Source organism: Bicyclus anynana, chromosome 7, assembly GCF_947172395.1.
Source record: "Bicyclus anynana chromosome 7, ilBicAnyn1.1, whole genome shotgun sequence".
In the NCBI taxonomy this organism is placed as follows: domain Eukaryota; kingdom Metazoa; phylum Arthropoda; class Insecta; order Lepidoptera; family Nymphalidae; genus Bicyclus; species Bicyclus anynana.
The window spans coordinates 14,503,813-14,518,629 of record NC_069089.1 but is presented as its reverse complement, the minus strand read 5'-3'; the positions used below and the strand labels follow the sequence as shown (position 1 = coordinate 14,518,629).

General features: G+C 35.6%; 1 protein-coding gene across 1 annotated transcript in view; it reads right to left on the bottom strand.

Annotated features, from left to right (window-relative positions):
• LOC112045230 (cardioacceleratory peptide receptor) overlaps window positions 1–12,091 on the bottom strand; it is a 129,188-nt gene extending 117,097 nt beyond the window's left edge. Inside the window, exon 1 of the mRNA XM_024081334.2 lies at window positions 11,758–12,091. The gene's annotated coding sequence lies outside the window, so the exon portion shown is untranslated. The remainder of the gene's footprint in view (window positions 1–11,757) is intronic.
• Between the last annotated feature and the right edge of the window lie 2,726 nt (window positions 12,092–14,817).

The following is a 14,817-nucleotide window of genomic DNA, read 5'->3' as shown; positions in this document are numbered from 1 at the left end:
CGCCTTGGGATCGGGAAACAATATTTATAACAAGGGATATGCATGTTATTTGAATTAAGGACAGAATTTACTTGTCATTGATATGTATTCATGATCACAACAATATTTTCCTGAACTATACAAGATGCATAGTCTAGGAAATTTGTATGTCAGGCTATATGACACTCTATACTACAGGATTGTGTAATTATTTCTAGATACGTTTGTAAACAAACAAAAAGAACCTTAGCTGAATTTGTTGTGGGCTCTTCTTAGTCCGAGGCCCGTTTGGAACCCTCGTGACATAACTTGGCGATTCAATAGAAAAAGATAAATCGAAAGAAATTTTATAAAAAGAAGAGATAGAAAGAGGATTTCCTTAGCCGGTGTGGTGTATCAACAATAGAGGACCTCTATCTCTCAGGACCTTTTTTAATGGTAAACCAAACAAAGTTTGAATATAGGGAAATAAAGGCTTTGAATTCAGAAAGCTTTATGCTTTGAGAATGGGCGAGGCATCGATCAAGACTAACTGACATTGTTACGTTGATAAATCACCTGGACTGGCCTTTAGATATTGAAAGACTCGCGGAAATGCTTCAATGTAAACAGAACATTAAAAATCTTTACTAATAACATATTTTGTGTATCACTAAATATAAACCCAAAATCATATCTATTTCATTGTACAAAGAAGAATATTTATTTTAAACGACTTCTAAAAGCAAGAGGAGATTGTCTTACAAGAAAGGATTGTCTTAAGGCGTTTAATGTTGAAAATATTTCTTTCAATAATAAACCATGAATATATTTAAAATCTATACGTACATATTACAAAACAGCGATAAACTCAAAGACAACTGAATGGATTTTCATACAGTTTTCACTTATAGATAGAATGATTTACGAGAAAGCTTTTGGCATATATTTGTAAAAATTTTGTGTAATTAAATATTAAATATATGGAGATAATTGTGGGAAGAGTCGGAAACTTTCATAGCAAACTTTTTTCTTTTATTGATCTACAAAATAGCCAAAATATAGCCGAGATAGCCAAGATAGGGAGCCGTGATAGCCCAGTGGATATGACTCTGCCTTCGATTCCTTAGACGTAGCTTCGAATTCGGCCTAGGGCATGCAACTCTAACTTTTCAGCTATGTGCATTTTAAGAAATTAAATATTACGTGTCTCAAACGGTGAAGGTAAAACAAAGTGAGGTAAAATTAGCATATCTGAGAATATTCTTAATTATCTACGTGCGTAAAGTCAGCCAAGCCGCATTGGGCTAGCATGGTGGACTATTTTGAGAGGAGACTCCTTCTCAATAGTGAGCCAAATATGGATTATCTACAAAAAAGTTAGCGATATCTACTTGTATCTTTTAAGGATAACTTTCAAAATCAATTTTCTCAGAATCGCACTCGTGTTACGAAGTTTATCGAATCAGCAAGTATCACGTCATAATATTCAGGAGTTTGTTTTGAGATATATAAATATTCAATCACAAAAAATATAAAAAACAGTTATTTTTAGGCTCAAGTTCATTCCGTAGTAAAATTTTCCTATTTTAATTCGCTACTCTGCGATACTGTGAATGAGTATAAATAAATTTATCGGAATTCAGTCAGACATATTCGTTGAGATCAAAGTTTACCAGATCTATTTTCATGTAAACATTCTAGTTGGAAAAATCTATCGAAAAATCAAGGTTGTTTGTGTTTTGAAGTTGTGTGTAGAACCAACGAAGCTAGATGTTTTTAAAGCTTATTTTTAAAACATTTTTTGCGTCTAAAGTTACTGTTTCTTTTTTCATCAATGGATTAGTAAAAGAACTGGTTCCTTACTAGATAATATAGATTTTAAAAATTAAACTATCGTGAGTATTATTTATATTAACTTATTCGGAAACACGGCTAAAACTCACGCAATATAATGTCGAAGTATGCCCGACTAGTTTCAAACCTTTACCAGGGACCCTTAGTCATGAGCTGGTTCTTGCAACGCAACACAATCCATACTCCGACGTTGTATCACGCGAGTTTGTTAAAATTAAAGTAATACTAGAAAAAGCGTGTGACATAGAAACCCGTTTACCAAAAACCGTTGCTTAGCAACCACTCTCAGAAGGGTGTCTGCTTTGCTAATGGTCCTATAGCATCAAACACAATACCACCTCTTCCTCTCAAACCCTCTTTCGAAAAGAAGATGTACCAGATGTAGCTTTCATAAATGAAATGAAATTAACCGTACCTACCGTATCTACCTACCTATATATTACTACAGTACCTTCTGTTCCTATCTACCTACCTATAAACTACAGCATAAATAAAATAAAGTATGTCTGGCTAATGCAGGCCCTTAGACCATTAGCTCGGCTTGGCGTCCATCAATAGCCCTAAAGAACAGCGATGTTGTCACGTCCAATCATTTAACAAGAAAATCACGTGCCAACAAAACGCCGCCCGGCTTTTAACAGCAGCGCCTTAAGGCGATATGCGCTGGAGCCAGTGGCGGATTTACAAATCAAAAAAACAAACTGCCACCAGTAGGCTGTTAAATGTTTGGCGCCCCTACTGACTTCTGAACTTAAAGCAATTTAATGGCCATTAATATATTTTGTTACTGTAAATTACATAGTGTAGGACTCATTATCATTATCAGCCGATGGACATCCACTCTTGGACATAGTCCTCTTGCATGGACTTCCAAACAAAACAAACGGTCTCGAGCCGCAGCATTCAGCGGCTCCCTGCAACCCACTTGTTATAGATGTCCTTGGTCCACCTAGTGAGGGTTTGACTAGCACTGTGCTTTCTGGTACGGGGTTGCCATTCCAGCACCTTGGGACCCCAACGTCCATCGACTCTTCTAACTATGTGCCCTGCCTTTTGCCACTTCAGCAGAGTAGGACTACAATATTAAAATTTTCGTTAAAGGAGATCGACCATTTTTCATACATTAATGGGCAAAAAATTAATGAACCGTTAAAATGTCTCTGTCTTAAAATCAGTTTTAGACTAATTTAATTTAAATTTTATTGAACTAACAATGAATATTAACAACTATCAATTCTAATTATTTTTGGCGATTTTGATTTATTATTAAATGAAAATTTTTCCGTCATTTACTTTTTTCTGTAACGTGCTGGGCCCAAAATGGTCGGTCTCCTTAGCAAGACTAGTTTTCTTTATCTCTGTAAAATAATGTTTTTTAGACCAAATATGCTATCCCCTAAAATCTTCAAGGGCTGCAGCCTACTTAGCTTAGTAAATCCGCCACTGGCCGGAGCCTTCACTGATGTAATACAAATGCTAATTTAGAAAGTTGCCAGAGGAAGACAATTATCCAAATGGAAATGTCCGGAGCAGATGGTACGTATAAATCATTCCAACGATAGCAACAGTGGACAGTTGTAGGATCACTTTATTTGTGTGAACAATTCAACTAATCTTTCTCACCCAACATTCTTTAATTTAGAGCCGTGATACCCTTTATTAGAGCCTGAATTTAGACCCAGTGGACCAGTAGAGTGAAATGACCTCTGCCTTCGATTCGGAGGGTGTAGGTCCGAATCAGCTAGGCTATTCTGTAAGGATATTTTTATAACTCGCAAGTGCGAGTCGAATTCACTTCTATCTCTCTCTGTTTAACACGATACTATAGAATGAGAAAGATAGCGGTGAATTCGAAACTAGCACTTGCGAGTTATACAAAACATCGTTAAAGAATATTCACCTCCAACTTAGAGTTGTGTCCATTTTAAGAAGTTAAATATCACGTGTCTCAAACGGTGAAGTAACAACATCGTGAGTAGGTAAATCAGCATACCAGAGAATTATCTTAAGTCTCTACGTTTGTGAAGTCTGCCAATCCACATCAAAGGAAAACCAAAACCTATAGGGCACTTACTTTCAGTTAAAAATATAATAATGAAAATAAGAGTACAAATGTATTACGAAAACAGCACACTAATAATTTTCCTTATTAAATATTTTAGTTAATATTTTCAAAACAAAGTTCCTTTTTTAATAAGTTATCTTTTAAACAACGCAACAATGGATAAACTCTCATTAAATGAATCCCGTCCCCACATTTATCGGAGTTATTGTTCTATAGAAACGTCCATACAAAAGTAAAGAAAAAGAAAAAAGAAAAACCGTACATTTCTAGATAATTACCTCAAAACTTTTGGCAATTGTTTTTTCTTTATATATAGATTAGAGAAAGTTACGGGAAGCTAGTAATAAATGATTATAATAAGTTTCAGGTTATGTCGTTATCCCGCCCAATGGTTCGTAAAGTAGGATCAAGTCGTATTTTCCTGTATGTGTTCAATGGGTTTGTTGTGTGCTCGATTCCAATAACGCATTATGAGTGGACAAAGCTAACCATTCGTACTGTTAAGGTCAGAAAAGGAGGATAAAAAAGTCCTGTTAGTTTTTTGTGCTCAAAGGAAAAAAACGAACCTTTATTCAACCTTGTATCTCTACGTCATTGAGAAAAATAGACTGAACAAACAGAAAAGTACACGGACCAGAAATTAGTGTTTTTTTTTTAAAACTTTATTGTAGGTACTTGTTCTTGGGAAGACGCAAAACGAGTCAAGATATGAAGTTGAAGTTAAACATTCTCAGCTGGGAGTATTGAAAATTTAGCCCCAGTCTCAGTCATTATCGTTATTATTATACTAAGTACAGACAGAGGAACTTTGTAATTTAAGTAGGTATCTTTAAGTAGTTTGTAAGCTCTGTTAGTATTAGTTTGTAATTTCTTCTTGATTTTTTTAATTTGTTTTTTTAGCTGAATAAAGGATTTTATTATTATTATTACCATCTGATAGTGATCGTAAAAGAGAAAAAAAAAGTTTCCTGAGATCTTGTGCCCACATTGGAGTAGCCTAATGGATCTATACTCCATATCACCTATAAGATGAAAGCGAGGCCCTGTAGTGGGCTGTTAAAATGTATTTAAATATGTTGAAAATTGCGTTTAAAATAAAACTGAGAAGTAATGTGAAGATATAAGAAAATGTTTAGAAGTAATATAGAAGAGCAAAGAGAAGGTCGAAAGGAGTAAAACAGAAAGATACGGATATGAGCGCTAGTGGTAGGTCAGAAGGTTACAACAGCGTTTTACAAACAGGAGAGGTTTCTATCCAGTGAGAGTTCGAAACTAATGAAGATATTGGCTGGTGGGAGACTTCGGCCGTGGCTAGTTATCACCCTACCGGCAAAGACGTAACGCTAAGCAATTTAGCATTCCGGTACGATGTCGTGTAGAAACCGATAAGGGTGTGGATTTTCATCCTAACAAGTTAGCCCGCTTCCATCTTAGATTGCATCATCACTTACCGTCAGGTAAGATTGTAGTCAAGGGCTAACTTGTAAAAAATAAAAATAAAAATAGAATTTCCTCCTACTTTAAAAAAGCAAGTTTGAAATTAATGACAAAATTACTCTACACTCCTTTGAAACTGTGAAAAAATAAATCTTTTTAGTCAACGCAGTCCAGAGCGAATTCCTATTGCAATTTTCGCATATTGAAACACGAGAAAATTTCCATAGCAGGTGATTATGTGACTTTGTCATTTAACAGCTTACGGTTTAATTCAAAAACTTTTTTAGAATTTTATTACCTGTGCCACACGTTTAAAGTTTATCCAGTAAAGCAAAATACATGAAAATTCATGAACTTTTTCTTGATTCGTTAGTAGAAATCTACATAATTGTATAAACAAACGAGGAAATATGACAAAACGTAACCGACTGAATTCACGTAAAAACATAGACTATGCTGTGTTGATTTTACGACTGAATTAATTTTGTGATTTTTCCACGGTTCAGTTAGTTTATTTACCAAACAATATTTGCATTGCTCTATTTTAACACGTTCACAGGGACACTGATTGATGATTAATTGACCTTTCAGGCGGTACAGGGTGTTTTAGGCTTTGTACCAATTTTTATTGTTGCAACACGGGGTCTTTTTGTCCCTTTTACACTACCAATAAACTATTATTTCAGTGTACTATCAGGTCCACTGGGCTATAATAATCGATAGCCATGATAGCCCAGTAAATAATAGCCGTAATAGCCCAGTGGATAATAGCCGTGACCTCTGCCTCTGATTCCGGAGGGTGTGGGTTCGAATCCGGTCCGGGGCATGCACCTCTAACTTTGCAGTTATAAATATATTTTAAAAAATTAAATATCACGTGTCTCAAACGGTGAAGGAAAATGCATACCAGAGAATTTTCATAATTCTCTGCGTGTGTTAAGTCTGCCAATCCATAGGGCCAGCGTGGGTGACTATTGGCCTACCCCTATCATTCAATAAGTGTTGATAGTGATGACGATGATGATGATGACTATCAGGTCAAACGACCACGTATTAAGATAGGTGTACCATGCAACTAGCTTAATAGCACATTTGGCTTAATAGCATAATTAGTCCTTTCAGTACCAAACCAAATGGAAATAATACTAACACCTATATACGAGAATTACTTACGGGGTTATTTAGACCATGTATTGGATCTTATAGGATCATGCATCATAAATTTGAATCAAAGCATTTTACCATGATTACTGGCATCTACTCGCATTTTCGTGTAGTTTCTGTATTCCCTTGTGGCTAAAATTTTAAGCATAATATATACTACTAGCGGACCCGGCAAGCTTCGCTTTGACTTAAGTGCACTTCGTCCCTGTCCCTACCCTATACTACTCTACTCTTACCCCTACCCCTTCCATACCCCTACTCTACCCCTACCCTACTCCTACCCTGCCCCTACCCTACATTGATACCCTGGCATTGATTTTTATACCTATGTAAATTATTTATCTTGGAAAAATCATAGATAACATAAAAAGACATTTACGCATTCGTTAACCTATAGCATAAATCTTAGAAATTGTTTTCGGAAATAGAAACTTTAATTTACACAAAATAAATTTAAAAACGCACGCGTTAATGTTAATCATTTGTCAGTATTTCTGAACGCACGTTTATATGTCAATCATTACATAAACAGTATTTGACAGGATCGACAACGAATGTTTGACAGATACTAAACAAAGTAACATTTATGGAAAATTATTCATCTTTTATAATTATTTATTCGTCGAGTTTTCATTGTTTTTATGATTTATTCTGCTATTCTTGGCGGAGACAAATGCAACGAATCAAAAACCATGAAAATCGGTCCAGCAGATCTCGAGTTATAAGTGTTGTAACAAACCCGACTTTCTTTTATATATATAGATTACGGAACTGTACTTATATTAATAACTGTACTAAGCTAAGCTACATGATAGTCCAATGGACCTGACCTGTGCCTTCGATTTAGGGGGCGTAGGTTCGAATCTGGTCCGGGGCACGCACCTTTAACTTTTCAGATTTTATAATGTAACAGAGCTTTGAGATTTAAGTACCTACATTAGACTGTGAACAAAAATAGTTAGCGCACCAGGGTTTGTGCATATATAAATATAATCGTATCTACATATTATAAAAGTTTATTCGAGATAAACTATAAGACTACGGAACGGCAATTTCACCTACAGACATAGATCATCAACATTAATAATCCTTATTCGGCTCACTGTTGAGCACGAGTCTCCTCTCAGAATGAGAGGGTTTGGGCTAATAGTCCACCACGGCGGATTGGCTAACTTCACACACGTAGAGAATTAAGAGAATTGTTACGTATAGAGATTTCCTCGCGTTTCCTCCTTCACCGTTTCCATATGGTTATTATGAATTAATTACAGGCAGTGATAAACTACACACGCAGCCCTAGGGTCTCCTTACAGGGCTCCTTATTCATCGTTATCAACCCATATTCGGATCACTGCTGAGCTCGAGTCTCCTCTCAGAATGAGAGGGATTAGGCCTTAGTCCACCACGCTGGCCCAATGGCAGACTTCACACACGCAGAGAATTAAGAAAATTCTCTGGTATGCAGGTTTCCTCACGATGTTTTCCTTCACCGTTTGAGACACGTGATATTTAATTTCTTAAAATGCACACAACTGAAAAGTTGGAGGTGCATGCCCGGGACCGGATTCGAACCCACACCCTCCGGAATCGGAGGCAGAGGTCATATGCACTGGGCAATCACGGCTAATGGAGAGTAACACCATTGAACAGTAAAACTCGCTTTTGAGCAGCATGGGGAATTATTATATGGATATTAACTCCAATTAATAGGTACTTTCATATATAACGAGGATGGCTTTTGTTGTGGGCTTTTCAAATAGGGCGATAATAATGAATATATCTAATTGACAAACCATTATTATATTAAACATATAATTATGTCAGAAAGACACAAACTCTAATTAATAGACTGCGAGTATATGTGTCTTTGTATAGGGGTATTTAATTAAAGACTGGATCGTCCGAAACGTTTAATTAAAGATCTACGGAAGGATATGGTAATTACGAATTATACATGTGTATGGCATATATTTATATACATAGATATTATATATTATTACAGACACATACAATTACTGTGTCGGTGCGCTAACTTGTGCCCTATGTAGTCGCACTTAAAGCCAAAATAGGGTACATTAGTCACTTGAAATCACACCAGAGAACTTTCCATCCAAGTTCCTTACCCAGACCTGAGGAGCCAGAAGCGTCAGTGTAGCCGAAATCGGCTGTGAGGCATCATCATCATCATCATTATTACAGATAATAATGATATTTTCGACAACGATCTTGAGTTGCTGGATGCTCGAGATCGTTGTGCTTGGAGGTCCATGCAAGAGGCCTATGCCCAGCAGTGGACGTCTATCGGCTGATAAGGTAATGTAATTTTAAGACAGACAGTGTAGTCAATATAGTAAAGTCGGAAAAATTATGAGGAGCAAGCCATTTTGGTTGGTTGTTGGTTTCTTCTAAAAAACTAGCAGACGCCGCACAGTTTACCCGCGTGGTTCCCGTTCCGGTAGGAATACCAGGATAAAATATAGCATTTTTTCAAATTGGTTCAGTAGTTTTAGAGCCAAACAATGCAAACAAATGAACAAACAACAATCAAATCTTTATTCTTTAAAATATTAATATGAATAACTATTACACTGAGTCGGTACCTATATGATATAATAGCATTCTCTAATATTTTTTTTACCCTAAGTGGGATAAACCAAAATTACTAGATATATCGCACATCCTGAGCTTTTTCTATCACATTTTTGTTTTTTGAAGCGATAACCTTCGTGGTTTTATAAAAGCTAAAAATCAATCAGTTCATCATTCAATCAATCGATTGACGACCTCCTCGGCGCCGTGGTATGCGCGGTGGATTTACAAGACGGAGATCCTGGGTTTGATCCCAGCTAGGACTGGTCAAGGTCTGGCTGGTGGGAGGCTTCGGTCGTGGCTAATTACCACCGTTGCGATGCGATGCGATTAAGCGTTCCGGTACGATGTCGTGTAGAAACCGAAAGGGTGTGGATTTTTTCATCCTCCTAACAAGTTAGCCCGCTGCCATCTTAGATTGCATCATCACACATCATCTAACAAGGGCTAAGCAAGGAATTGTAAAGAACAAAACAAAAACGATCTCTATCAGATGTCAATCTATACTAATATTATAAAGCTAAATAGTTTGTTTGATTGAAAGCGCTAATCTCAGGAACTACTGGTCCGATTTGAAAAATTCTTTCAGTGTTAGATGGGTCATTTATCGAGGAAGGCTATAGGCTATATAATATCCCCGCATTCCTACGGGAACGGGAACCACGCGAGTGAAACCGCGTGGCGTCAGCTAGTTGATACATAAAACGAAGATACATTATCTACTGTTTGTTCCTTGTGTTATTTAAAATTACATACCAAATTAAGTGAACTTTTAATTACTCGAAAGTTTATCGAGTAAACTTTACACGTTGTGTGCTTTGCTCATTTCGTTTTTGCTTCGGCAAAGTGTCGATGTGGAATGTAAATTAAACCTACGTTTTATTGAGTGGCGAATTGTTTTCGGATTCGCTTATCCAAAGAGTACATCTTTGTTTATTTCGCTTGAGAGACATATTTACCGTGCTGTGATAATGTAGTCTCGTTTCAACATGGAATCTTTTTTGTGCAAAATGGAATCCTTAAATTTACGTTCGATTTACTTTCGTTTCGATTTAATAAAAAGAGAGTCATAATAGCCCATTTCTGCTTCCGATTCCGAAGGATGTGGGTTCGAATCCGGTCTGGGGTATGCACCTTACCGTATTAGGACATGTTCTAAGGGATGGTACCTAAGCCTATGCGTAGGTATGCGTGGTAATGTTCTGTTAGGTATAGAAGATGAATTTGTCCATATAGTATATGCGATTAATTTCTCAAAAAGCAAACTGAAAGGTTTTGTTATTATTTTTTATTGATTCTTTACAAGTTAGCCCTTGACTACAAGCTCACCTGATGGTAAGTGATGATGCAATCTAAGATGGAAGCGGGCTAACTTGTTCAGACGAGGATGAAAATCCACACACTTTCGGTTTCTACACGACATCGTACCGGAACGCTAAATCGCTTGGCGGTACGTCTTTCCCGTTAGGGTGGTAACTAGCCACGGAAGAAGCCGCAGCCAGTCCTGGACCAGTTAAGAAAACCTCAATCGGCCCAGCTGGGGATCGAACCCAGGACCTCCGTCTTGTAAATCCACCGCGCATACTACTGCGCCATGGTAGTCGTCGATTGATTGATTGATTGATGAACTGATTAACTCAAAGCTTTTATATAATCGACGAACGAAGGTCTGACTTCGGCAGGTTATCGCTTCATACTTAAAAACATAAAAAATGTGATAGAAAAATCTCAGGATGCGATAAAATTATTAAATCACCATGTGCGAAATACCTAGTTATTTTGGTTTTTACCGGTTGGAATAAAACATTTTATCAGAGAATGCAATTATCATTCTTTTATCCTAATTTATAATTTTTTGGGAGTCGGAATATATCTTTTTGTAAATTGTAAACAGGTATATCGCATAGTAGTAATACGAGTATATCTCATTTTGCACATTTGTGCAAAAATAGTTATTATTATTTATACAAAAAAATGGAGCATATTTTGCACTAATTTCACTTAATAACAATAAAGCAAATTTTTTTTTTCAATGATAAATTTCCTTCAAACTACGAGTATTTCCCTGAAAAATGTGCATTTCAATATAATATATATATATATATATAATAATGATATATATATATATATATATATATATCATTGCTTAAATTTGAGGAAATTTATGTTTACATAATGTGCATAATGCAGTAAGTACACTCTCTTTCAGAATACAGTCTCTCCTTTTACTAGTTAAATCCTTTGGTTCTAATTATGAACTAATGAATATTCATTCATATATCTTAAATTGCCTACGCTATAAGTATTCTGCATACCTGCTATAATCACTTAAGTTAATTGATCAAAATTGAATTAATTTAAATTATTTGTGTTAAATTTTACATAAAAGATATTAACGAAAAAAAAAATAATAAATCCCTTATAAATGAAAACAATTTCTTTAATAACATTATCATGTAAACTATTCGGGCTAAACTCCATTTGCATATTAAATAAGTAAAATTATCTATTCATAAGCTATTACTATGATTGTTAATCTATTAAACCATTTTATAACATAGTTTACCTGCAAACTATTTACACCGGCAATTTGTTCCAAGGAGTACAGGCCATAAATTATTCATAATAATTAGGTGAATTACTATGCGTTGACACTTAACTACCATTAAATGCAGATAATTACTTACAACTCGATCTATTCTCCTTGACTTGAAAATTTGGTGACCGCCAATCCACTTATCAGCTCATACAGTCATTGGCACATTCGAATACACATAACAAAAAAAAAAATAAACGCGCAAAAAAATAAATAGTTATCTAGTTAATATAAAAATTTTTAAGAAAAATATTCAATATTTACAAACGAAATTTTTTTTTTTAATCAAAATCCTAAGTCACATCACTCCCGAAAAACATCGTAACTTTTCTCGATTGATGCGTTCGATTTTCAAACTTTTCGCGGGACTAGAAATGGCGCGAACGCGAGCGCCCGCATCCGAGTTCAGTCGGCAAGTGAAAAGAGCAAGGAGCGGTCTTGCATGTTCCGTGGTCCCGCATATTATGTCCCGCACGTCCCGCAATTTGAACGTCCCGATCCAGTTTTGTTTTTGCGACAATGCGATCCGTGTCAGTCAATTAGGGAAGATTATGCTGAAATTGAACATTGGCCAATTTAGAGTTGTCAGAGTCGAAATTGGCGAAATGGCGACCTCTCTGGCTCAGTGATAATACCTTTCTCTCGCAGAAAGTTCCAGGTTTAATTTTCAGTTAGATCATTTTCCACAATACAAACATGAATTCCTGTCCATATCTAAATATTTTACTTAAATAGTTCATTCAACAGCTAAATTTAAAAAAATCTATTTTTTTTTTTGACGGTTGAATTGACAGTAAGGATAAACTAGTAATGAAAATAGAACTTAACATATCACTACTCGTTTTGGCATTACAATTCCTGGTTCAAATTACAGTTCTAAAGGTAGAAATAGCTTCGCGATTTTCATTTTCATATGCACTACGTAGGTCCCATTATCATGTTACTCTCCGATAACACAAAGTAAGTCCAGTAGTTTTTTAGTTTATTCGTTTTTAAAATAGACTTTCGTTTTTAAATACTGTAGACTATCAGACGCCCGCGATTCACCCGCGTAGTTCCAGTGACACTCACAAATAACGTGGCATTCTAGTTGTAAAAGAATTTTCAAAGTCGGTTCAGTAGATCCAGATATTACCCCCGACAACCTCACAAACTTTATCTCTTTATAATTTTAACTAGCGAACGTTCCCGAGGGATCTTCACAAATCCCTTGGGAACCATGGATTTTTCCGCGATGAAAAGTAGCCTATGCGTTAATCCAAGCTATAATATATCTTAATGCCCATTTTCAGCTAATTCGGTTCAGTAGTCGAGGCGTGAAAGAGTAACAAACATTCTTATCATCAAAATCATCAGTTTTCGCAAATCTCGGGGAACCATGAATTTTTTGGAGATAAAAAGTAGCCTATGTGTTAATCCAGAATTTCCATTCCAAAAGTAGTCGCGGCGTTAATGAGTAACAAATATCCAAACAAACATACATCAAAACATCCATACAAACTTTCGCGTTTATAATATCAGTTGCATATAGAAGAGCAATAGAGAATAAATAAATTTAACTTTTGTCAGGCTATACTAAAATAAAAATAAAGAACATGAAAGAAGCAGGAAAATTCAGGAAAATCTCAATTGCATACAGGAAGCCGTATTGCATTACTATTCTAAAATAGCACTGGCGGACCCGACATACAAAAATGTTGACTTCAATTAAATAAAATTCTCGAGTTATAATCAAAAAAGCTATTCCATACTACTTTATATGAGGAAACGTTTTTCTTTTTTTTTCCAAGAACCGTGACAGCCCAGTGGCTATGACCCCTGCCTCCGATTTCGAAGGGTGTGGGTTCGAATCCGGTCCGTGATATGCACCTCTAAATTTTTAGTTTCAGTGTATTTTAAGTTATTAACTATCACGTGTGTCAAAAGGTGAAGGAAAAACATCGTGAGGAAACCTGCATACCAGAGAATTTTCTTAATTCTATGGGTGTGTGAAGTCTGCCAATCCGCATTGGGCCGACGTGGTGGACTATTGACCTAACCCCTCATAATCTGAGAGGAGGCTCGAGCTCAGCAGTGAGCCTAATATAGGTTGATAATGATGACGATGAACCATACCTTTGTTTTATATAGTTCGATAAATATTAAAGATAAGATAAATATTTCGTTTGTTAAATATTAAAGATTTTTCTTAATATTTTGTGATAAATTTATTAAAATGTAGACTACTCAGATCAATTATTGTATAGGACCTGCCTCGCTAGACGTTACTTTTCTGTCAAAGTATATGATCAACGATCTAATGCGATTATAGAAACTGTCTCTATACTATCGGTGTTAAATAGTTGTAATCGTGTTCGACGGTTAAAGAGCTCCGTAAAAATACCTTTTTGTGTAATTGAATTGTGTAAAAAACGGGCAAAATCTTCTAGTTTAGTATAAGACATATACCAAATCTAAGCTCGTTTTCTTCAGAAAATGACAGATAATTCCGTTCGTGACTATAAGTGCGATAGAGGTCCTTCTATAATATAATTGGTCTGAGGTAGACTATTAATTGATACAGAAAACATGCGACATTGTAAATGTAATATAGGTAAAATAGGGGTTGAAAGTTTACATCGATTTTGACGCGAAGTCGCGGGCATCCGCTTGTATAGTCTGAACCGACAAATCGAACATAGCAATCTGTAATCAACTTCTATTCTCTTGTTATAGATAAATTTACGATGCATAATATTATGAGAGCTAATTTTAATTGTAAAACGTATTATAACTATTATTAAATGATGTATTATAGTAGGTTTATTGCAAACTAAAACAAAGTAATTATATCATCTTCTACCCGTTTATTTGTATTCACAAAAGGATTCTATGCGAGCGAACTGTGTACTAATTACTTACCTTGATTAATGTATACGAGGAGAGGTGGGTGTGAATGTCTGTCTATTCTTTAATAATCTTATACTATAATATCATCCACGACGTCTTCGAATTCTGTTGACATCCTCTATAGTGTCTAATTTTCTAATCAATTTTTATTTTTATTTTTGCTAGGTGTGGGTCTAATTAGAATATTAATCTACGTTAAGAATTAGAGTCACGACAACAGTCAAAGTTCAAAGTGCTTGTAAATTAGGACTAAGCGTACTTT